Genomic DNA, 10813 nt, shown 5'->3' with positions numbered 1-10813 from the left:
CTGTTTCAAGTTTTTTTTCCAGAGTCTGTTCGACCTTTAAGACTTGGAGAAGAGAATCTGATAAAGAGGGTTTCTCCTGTTTTTTTTTTTTTTAATGTCCACTCAAGTTTTATTTACTCTGATAAGAGTGTCGGTATAATTAGTGAACTAAAGAGAATTCACTTTTTTTTGTTTTGCTAAATATCATTATATTGTAACAAGTTGAACTTGCCTAATATCAAGAATGTTAAGTGTGTTTGATGTAGGTTACGTAAATACAAGAACTTAAATATGCTTAGCTCCTACCATTTCTTACTCTCTTTATTCACTTCTTTGTCCTACCATTGACGTGTAGAATATGGGGTCTCCAACAATACTGCTCTGTTAAACAACTCGAATCACCATTAGATCATAATCTCTTCGGAAATTTGGGCAGTTTTATTTATTTATTTTTATGTACAACAACAAAATTTAGAACTCAATGATGGTTCTCCAATGGTAAGATTGGAGTTTAACAGAGAACTCACTTCTAAAGTAAATTTTTATGACGTTGGAATTCTTTAACAGTGTAAAAAACTAGTCAAAGGGTTGAGAGATGAACAAGAGTGTAATTCGTAGAGCCCAAACCTATGTTCTTCCTAACCTCTCTTGGTTTGTAATTTTCTATTTGCTAATGGGTGTCTGTTTACATGTTTTACTTTAAAGGTTTTGTCTACATGTTCTTCCCCACCACTCACTCGGTCCATACTCTTTTACGTATGCACACCACAAAGCGTACTCCACCACCGTCTCTTCTTTAATTTAATATATATTTGTTTCTGTTATCAAAGTGGATGATGTATGCCTCTTTCAGAAGCACGTGTATCTATGTTTGTCTCTCTCTTTATTTTTTTTCCTTTTAAATAGACGGTGACCGGGGATAAATTGGAATTATGAAAAATTAATGAGGACTCCGTGTATCAATGTCACATTTTTTAAGATTTTATTTGCCTCCACCTATATTTTGGTTTACAAAAGAATTACTAGAAAATGAACTTTGAGGGTATAATAAATTCTAATGACTGTCTACGTTTTGCACTAATGAAAATAGTCCATTAAGCATTGATTGGAGAATAGCAAAAATACCAATTTCTATAAAGAAATTCTACAATAATTTTTCATAGAACCATCTAACAATAATAGAACATGAAGGAGAACCAAAAGAAACAAAAGTTTCTATGTTTTTTGTGTGTCAAACAAATAAAATTTGACTCTTATTTATAGGAGTTCCTCTGTCTCTTCATAAAGATATAACCATCCAAATGGATAGTAACATTTTTTTAGCAATAAACACAATTCTTCAATAGATATCTATTTGAATAATTATAATTCTTTTGTTAATAATTAAGTAACATAACTTTTGGTAACAAAAAACATGACTCATCACTACGAATAGTGATAAGTTTTGGTTAATAACCAATTGACATAACGTTTGATTGCTTAATACTTTTCCCATTGTGTACATGATGTCTGGTTGAGTGATAGTCAAGTACCTTAAACTTCCAACGATACTTTTAAACAATGTTGGATTTACCAACTCTTTAGATGAAGCAACACTTAATTTAATGCTCAATTTTGCTGGCGTGGCTACCAGCTTGCAATCTTTCATTTTGAATTTTCTTAAAATCTATTTTGCATACTTGTTTTGAGACACAAATATTCCATCTTTCATTTGCTTCACTTCGACTCCAGGAAAGTATGACATTTCTCCAATATCTGTCATTTCAAATTCTTCAATCATAGCTTTCTTAAAGTCATTGAACATACCTAGATTGTTTCCCGTGAAAATTATATCATCCACGTATAAGCACACGATCATGATGTCACCAACTTTATTTTTCTTCGTATATAGGGCATGCTCGTATAGGCTTTTCATGAACCCGTTCTTCTGAAAGTATTCATCTATTCTTGTGTTTCATGTTGTTGGGGCTTGCTTCAGTCCATATAAAGCTTTCTTTAAGCGATAAACTTTGTCTTTTTGTCCTTATTTGCTATATCCATGTGGTTGTTTGATGTAGAATTCTTCTTCTAGGTAGTTACTAAGGAATGCTAACTTCACGTCCATTTGATAAATCTTCTATTTATTTTGTGTTGCAATTGCCGTGAGAAGCTTTATAGTGTTAATTCTGGCGACCGGAGCAAATACCTCATCATAGTCCACTCCATATCTTTGCTTGCAACCTTTTACAACTAGTCTTGCTTTGTATTTCTCCATTTTTCCTTCTCTGTTGGTCTTCGTCTTGTACACTCATTTGACTCTAATTGGACTATGTCCTTCTAATAGACTTGTTAACTCCCATATGTCATTTCTTCTTATTGCTGCAATTTCTTCATCCATTGCCTTCTTCCATTTGACATCTTCAATTGCATCTTCATATGTTATCGGATCACATTCTGTCATTAAGTAGAATAAAGAATAATCGAGTGTTGTTTCTATGGGTTCTGTGAGATCATAAATATTGTGTAAACTATGCATTCTTGCAGGTGCTTCCTCTGAGCTGCTAGTACTGCTACGAATTAGTGATGATGATATTGTAGGAGTTGTTGCAATAGGACTTGATGGAGGGCTTTGATCGTTACCTCGTTCTTGATTAATGAAGTCGTCTTTGTCATCACTAAAAAATAATCCTTCAATTTTCTTTTCTTCTTTGTTCCATCTCTAATAATCAGCTTCATCGAATTCTACATCTCTTTAAATAATAAATTTCTTGGTGAGAAGGTTGTATAGCCTATATGTCTTGTTTCTTTTTTTGTAACCAATGAAAATACATTTCACTCCTTTATCGTCGAGCTTCTTGCTTGTCTGGTTAGGAACATGAACTTACGCGATGCATCCAAAATTTTTGAGATGTTTGACTCCTGGCTTTTCATTACTCCAGGCTTCATTTGGCATCTTGTATTTCACACTTTTTGTTGGATATCGATTCAATAAATAAACAGCACATTGAATAGCTTCAAACCAGACAGCTCTTGGTAAATGCTTACCTTTAACCATGCTTCTTGTCATATCAAGAATAATGCGGTTCTTTCTTTCAATAACTCCATTTTGTTGTGGTGTGTACATAGATGATAACTGATGAATAATTTCATGCTCTTTACAGAAGCTTTCAAATAGTTTTGAAGAATATTCACCGCTTCTATTAGTTTTAAATATCTTAATATAATGTCTACTCTATTTTTCTACCATAGCTTTGATCTCGATAAACTTGTCAAATGCTTCTGATTTTGTTTTAAGAAGATATATCCAAGTTTTTCTATTAAAATCATCAGTAAAAGTAAGATAGTACCTGTTTTCACCAAATGATGGTATATCAAAGGGACTTGCTATGTCAAAGTGCACAATCTCCAATGGTCTCCTAGCTCATTAAGATTTTCCAACTTCAAAACTCTGTCTGTGTTGTTTTCCTTTAATGCAAGCTTCACACAATTGATTAGGAGGATTAATTTCTAGAAATTCATTTACCATTTTTTCTTTTAACAATAGCTTCTGGCCAAAAAATCCAAGATACCCAAACCTTAAATGCCACAACCATGAATCATCGTTGATTGGATTCTTCATACACTTCACTTCTCCATATTTAATGCCAATAGTAAATAGACGGTTACGCGTCCATATCAACTTGGACAATTAATTCACCACTTTTATTTTTTAAAGCGAGCGTGCAATCCTTTATATGTATTTCATATCCTTTTTCTAGAAGTTGACCAAGGCTGATGATGTTGCTTTTCAAAGCTGGTACGCAATAAACATTTGATATGTACTTCTCTCGTTCTTTTATGTAATTGTAACTTTGCCTTTACCTGTGACAGTGGCGTGCTATTCATCTCCAAACATTACTTGTCATTGAATATTCTCGTCCAACTCTGAAAATAAGTTTTTCTGGCCACACATGTGATTGTTGACACAATTATCAAGATATCAAATATTTTTACTTAATTTTTCACTTTCTTTATAAAAAATACACTAGATTCTACGTTTTATTCTTCTTTAGCTGTTGATTTCTCTCATCAACCTTGGGAGTTAATCTACACTCATAACTAAACTGGTCATATTTATTGCATTTATAACATTGTATTTGAGATTTATTTCCTTGTTGAAATTTACCTCTACCTCAACCTCGACTTCAGCCTCGAACTCCTCATCCACGACTTGATGTCTGATATTATTCACTTGTTTGGCCTTTACCATATGATTGATTACCTCATCCACAGTTCCTTGTCCTCCTCTATTTCTACCTCTATATCCTCCATGACATCCTCCAAGATTGCTTGTACATTGTCTAAAACTATTGCTAGCTCCACTTTCATTAAAGGATAGCTTACTTTGCAAGACTTGCTCCAAATTTTCAGTACCATCATTTTGCTAGATTTTATGCTCATAGGCTTGGAGGGAACCCACAAGATCATCGATTGATATTTGTGACAAAACTTTTGATTCCTTCAATGGCGACCACCATATAATCAAATTTTCGTGTTAATGACCACAAAAATTTTTCCATTACTCTTATGTCTCTATTTCTTTTCATTTCATTTACCATTGCTTTCACTCGGGCGACATAGTCATCAACGCTTTCTAAAACTTTCATTTTCAACGTTTCAAATTCGGCTCTAAGGGTTTGTAAATGTACCTTTTTGGCCTTTTTCGCTCTTTGAAGGGATTTTTACAAGATTCCCAACACTTACTTTGATAGCTTCGCATCTGAAATTTTTTCAAAGGTTGATTCATCAACACCTTGAAAAGTAAAAAAAAAACATCGTCTTATCCTTTTTACGAGCTTATTTCAATACTCTCTTTTCTTCGTTTGTTAAAGTTTCTTCGGCAACTGCATTTTCAAGCTCGAAATATCCTTCTTCGACAATGTTCCAACAATCTTGAAAACTGAGCAATGCCTTCATCTGGATGCTCCAATTCTTATAATTTTTCTTTGTTACTTTTGGGACCTGTGGTAGAATCATGTTTTCCATTGTGACATCGACACAAACCTAGTTCAGATACCACTTGTTGGAAGCGTAATGGAAAATTACTAGCTAAAATAATTGTCGTAACCATTTTTTGAAAACAAAAAAAGTTTAGTTGTCGACTTGAAAATGAAATGAAAATTGGAGTCGCCACCGATCTTTTTAAAGATAAGGTGTGATCGGATCACCTTGAAAAGTGGTTGTTTTTAATAAACGATTTGATTTTATTAAAATAATGATTTTAGTCCACGAAATTCAGAAAAACAGGTTCGGGAGTCGATTACGTACGAGGAAGGATTAGCACCCTCATAACGCCCAGAATTGGTACCGAATTGATTGTTTAATATCTTAGTATCGAGAATTTGAAACGATTTTAAAATACGATCCTTTGAAAAGAAAATTTGAATGAAATAAATTGGATGATGAGACTCACTTATTTCAAAGAAATAAATTGTCACACTCAGTAAGTTAGAGTGTAACATTTTAAATCCTCAAAATTAAGTCTATCTTTTGATTTTCAAAACCTATGCATTTTAAGAAGGGTATTTGGTTATTTGTGTCAAATGAAAAATCAAAACCCAGTAAGTTAGGGTTCAATTTTCCAAAATTCCTAAATACCGCATATTGCCTTTATTTTAGAAGAATCTCGAAAAAATAACATGTCATATCCAATGCATTAGGACACAACGTATCGAATTCTCGAGAATGAGCTTTTATTTAAGTGTTTTGATTAAAGCATATCCTCGATTATTTAGATTCAACGAGAAAAATTGGATCACAATACGTTAGAGTTCAATCTTTTCGAAGATCCCAAATGCCGAGTATTGCGTCATTTTTGAAAACTTTGAATAAAAATGCTCTTGGTATTTGAATGATATTGAACGTAATCTTTTGAACAAATTAAACAATGAAATAATAACGTACAATGCGGAATGGTGATTCGTAAATTAGAATGTACATTAATGAATAATCAATAAATAAATTTAAACAAGCATAGCCTTAATTATCTCAACCATATATCATACAAATACCAACATTGGCAAGTAATAGAAGACTAATTGAAACCAAGTAAATTTACATAAACACTAACGAAATATACAAATTTAAACATAATTTAAGAAATAAGTATAATATATGAATTAAAATGTTAAAACAAATTTAAATAAATTAACAATATTGAAATAAGTTGAAATAAATTAAAAATGTCAAAATATTTGAAAGAGATAAAATATCTATATAATAATATGAAATTAATAATAGATTATGTATGTATGGATAATGAAAATAATTTAATATGAAATATGTACGCATATAATATTATTATATAATAGCATTATAAAAAATATTTACAAATCTAAAAGTATGTAATGAGTGAATTTAGAGGAAATATATTATAGAATAAAATATTAAAAACATGTATATAAAACATATTGAATTTACATGAAAATATATAAAAATGTGGAAATTTAGATAATGATATATATTAAATTTTGAACAATAGAACATGGTAAATTTTATAATATAATAATGATAGATTCAAAATAGTAATATATTATAATATTGAAATAGTATTGATAATAAAATTAAAAATATATTAAACTTAAACAAAAAAGAGTTAAATTTTAAAACAAATATATCAGAAAAAATAAAAATGTAAACAGCATAAAAAATCAAGTACATTAAATTAAATAAGTATGGGCAAAATTGTATTAAATTCGAAATAAAAAGGAAAATAAATGAAAATAAAGCAGAATTGAGGACCAAAAAAGGCACCCGCGAATAACATGGGGGCTAAAGAGGAAAATATCCTCAGCTCCAAAACGCCGCGTTTCAGCCTGGACAGAATTGAAACAAGCAATGAAATATATGGAAAAATTAAGAAACCTAAAAGGATCAATTTAAACATGTTACAAAAATAAAGGACCATTAACGAAAATTCCCCTTTAATCCATAGATGCGCGGATCCTCCCCGGGTCAAGTCGGATCATCGGGTCTCATATTTAAACGGTGTCGTTTTAAAGCTACTAACACAGGCTTTGAACGACACCGGTTTATACATTAATAAATGCCAAAGCAAAACCCTAAAACTATCAATCGTTTTCCTAATCTAAAAAAGAACTAAAGAAAAGAGAGAAAAACTCTCTTTGCACCGTTCCAAAGACTGGCCGTCCAAGGGCTCTCTGAACGATTGTCTGGCTCCGATTGCAGCGGAGTAAACGTCGCTCAGATGACAGGTAAACTCTCACTCTTCCTTTGTTTCTTTTTTTCCAACAGTGAATAAAAGAAAAAGAAAGCAAAGAATCGAAAAAAAGATCGAGAAAAAAAACAGAAAATAAAACTCGAAATCACCTTCAAAATCTGATTTTTTTTTCCTCTTTTTTCATTCAAAATCGTCCCTCTTTTTACAAACGAATCAACAGGCTTTATATAGCCCAAAATACAGAATAAAAAATAAAAGAAAAATACAAAATCCTCTCTGCTATTTTGTTTCTTTCTTTTTCGTTGTTTCTGTTGCGTTGTTTGGCTCTGTCTGCAGGTGCGGCATACGGGGACCTATGCGGAGGTACGGAGGTGTGCGTAGCTCGTAGGGTCTGTGAGTGAAGAGGCGCGTGCGGGCAGCGGCTCAAAGGCGCGGTTCGTGCGAGGGCAGAGCCTGGTTGCGGCGCTGGGGGTTTGCTGCTAGGGTTTCCGCAATCTCTTTGTGTTGGGCTTGTAACACAATTGGGCTAGGGATTGGGCCATTCGGGTTTAGTATTGGGTCAGATTAGGTTTGGGCTTAATTGGGTTTGGGTTATAATTTTGGGCTAGCTAAAATTTGTTAATAGACTGCTATTTCATTGGACTCTTTTTTAATTTGGTTTATTTTATTGTGTGGACCCGGGTCAAAATTGGGCATTACAATAATAATTTTATTTTTCACAAATAAACACAATACAAATGCAAACTCTCTTTTTCTCTCTATACTAGCTACTACTAGTTTTCTATCTCTCACAATTTTTTCTCACTTTTACTGCACTTTTTTTTTCTCTCAATGCTCTCTCACATTTCAGCAACTATTATACTAACCCATGAACCATATTTATAATAATGTTTAACCGACATTAACAATTTTTTTCGCCTAAGACCGTTCAAACATTGATGCCATAATTATCCTATCATCCTTATCCTTTAATATTTCATGAACCTTCCAGCACATTTATCATTATCATCATTTGTCACTATTGCCACGTTATTGATTTTTCCAAGTTGCAAAACCAATTTTGACAACTTGTTATCCACCTTGCAAGCCAATCTCTTTGCTTCCTCATCTACATACTTAATGTACTTAAGAAATTATATTAGTAAGTTGCCAAGTTACTAAGCCACCTTATCTGTATGCTTAGATGACTTTAAAAGTCGGTTTGATTTCTAGCATAATCTCTTCGAGGTTTGGTTTCTATAATAATCTCTTCGAAAATTTAGAACTCAATGATGGTTTTCCAATGGTAAGATTGGAGTTTAATAGAGAATTCACTTCTAAAGTAGATATTTATGACATTAGAATTCCAGTTTGTTTCTTTAACAGTGTAAAAAAACTAGTCAAAGGGGTGAGAGATGAACAAAAGTGTAATTCGTAGAGCCCAAAGCTATGTTCTTCCTAACCTCTCTTGGCTTGTAATTTTATATTTGCTAATGGGTGTTTGTTTACATGTTTTATTCTGAAGATTTTGACTACATGTTCTCCTCACCACTCATTCGATCCATACTCTTTTACGTAAGCACACCACAAAACGTATTCTTCAGTTTTCCACCACCATCTCTTCTTTAGTTTAATATATAGTTTAATATATAGTTTAATATAATGTTTGTCTCTTTTTGGCAGTAACCAGGGACAAACTATACTTATGAAAAACTAATGAAGATTTCAAGGTGTATATCAATACCACTTTCTTTAAGTTTTTATTTGCCTCCACCTATATCTTGGTATGCAAAAAAAAAAATCTAAAAAATAAACCTCAATGGTACAATAAAGCCTAATGATTGTCTACGTTTTGCACTAACGAAAACAATCCATTAAGCATTGACTGCAGTATAACAAAAATATCAATTTCCATAAAGAAATTTTGTAGTAATTTTTTTATAAAATAATCTAACAATAATAAAAAGTGGAGGAGAATCAAAAGAAACAAAAGTTTCTATCTTTTTTGTGTCAAACAAATGAAATTTGACTCCTATTTATAAGAGTTCCTCTCTCTTCATAAAGGTATAGCCATCTATAACATTTTTTAACAATAACACAATTCTTCAATAGATATCTATTTGAATAATTATAACTTTTTGTTAATAATTCAGTAGCATACCTTTTGGTAACAAGAAATATAACTCATCACTATGAATAGTAACAACTTTTGGTTAATAACAAAGAGACATAATGTTTGATTACTTATAACTTTTTATTTGCAACTATTGGAACACTATATATATTTTGAAAATGTTCCAATAATCTCCTCCCCATTTCAAAATGTTCCAACACTATATATATTTACAATTAAAAGCCCTTTTTTTTCAAAATTTACCAAAATGAGCTCGGTAAATAATTATTTATCGGAATGGGCCATTTACCCCGAAAACGCAACCACGTTAATGTGCTGTCAAGGTACGTGGACAGAAAGCGCGCTGACGTAGACGTGTTTTGTTGCCACTTCAGCGCGTCCCAGAGGACGCATTTTTCCCGCACGTGAACAATGCCAACGGTAAAAAAAACTATAAAAACCCCCCAGTCCTTCATTTTTTTCACAAATTAATCATTTCTAAATTATTTTCTCAATTTCCTCTCAATTTCCTCTCAAATTGCTCTCAATTTCCTTTCAAATTTCTCTCAAATCCATATTTAATCTCAATTTGCTCTCAATTTCCTCCTAAATTTCTCTTAAATCCCTATTTTTAATTATTTTTAAAAAAAATTTAATTTTTTTAAATCGTAAAAATTTGTACAAATTTAGTAATGGCCGGAGAATTGATTCATCTTGATAACAAGCACATATCCATCGAACAAATGAAAATGGTAAGTGTTAAATTTATTTTTTAAATATTATTTAAGATTTTTTTATTTATGCATTTTTAAATAATTATTAATTTATTATTTGTTATAAAAGTCTGTAGATCGGATATTGGAATGCTATATCCGAAATATGCATGGTCCTCCATCACCGTTGGTAGAGAATTACCTGCGGGAAGCGGGTTTTTGGCACGTGGAGACGGTAGGCTAGGGATGCAAGTTAGACCCGAAACTTATCAGTGTGTTGGTTGAGAGGTAGAGACCCTAGACGCACACATTTCATCTTCCATGTGGAGAGTGCACTATCACTTTGGAAGATGTCAATCTGCAATTGGGATTGCCGGTGGACGGGTACCCAGTCACCGGGTCTGTTCAATCTGGAGATTGGGGAGCGATGTGCTATGAGCTTTTGGGCGCTATTCCAAAGAAAATTAACGGAGGTCAGATCGAAATGGGCTGGTTATGAGACAAATTCCCAGATCCGAATGATGATTCAACTAAAGTAGAAAGAATCCGATATGCTCGGGCATACATTCTTCAGATAATTGGAGGTTATCTGATGCCGAACTTGTCACGGAACCTCATACATCTAAGATGGCTGCTGAAACTCGTTGATTTTAGAGCAGCTGGTGAATTGAGTTGGGGGGTCTGCCGTGTTGGCAACATTATATCGGGAGATGTGCGAGGCGACGTGACCAAGTAAAGCGAAAATTGGAGGTTGCCTGTCACTACTGCAATCATGAGCATGGTTTCGCTTTCCATTTTTACGTCCTCGAGTGGACCACCCATAAACATTCC

The 10813-nt window shown here is 32.8% G+C and overlaps 1 long non-coding RNA gene across 1 annotated transcript; it reads left to right on the top strand.

The window, feature by feature from the left end:
* The first annotated feature begins 6692 nt into the window (after positions 1-6692).
* LOC107915978 (uncharacterized) lies at positions 6693-7961 on the top strand. Its single transcript, XR_001689345.2, has 2 exons — positions 6693-7211; positions 7514-7961. It is a non-coding gene; the product is annotated as an uncharacterized lncRNA (long non-coding RNA).
* The last annotated feature ends 2852 nt before the right edge of the window (positions 7962-10813 follow it).

Source organism: Gossypium hirsutum, chromosome D08 (genome assembly GCF_007990345.1).
Source record: "Gossypium hirsutum isolate 1008001.06 chromosome D08, Gossypium_hirsutum_v2.1, whole genome shotgun sequence".
NCBI lineage: Eukaryota > Viridiplantae > Streptophyta > Magnoliopsida > Malvales > Malvaceae > Gossypium > Gossypium hirsutum.
The sequence above is the reverse complement of the archived record's forward strand: the minus strand, read 5'-3'. Positions and strand labels throughout refer to the sequence as shown.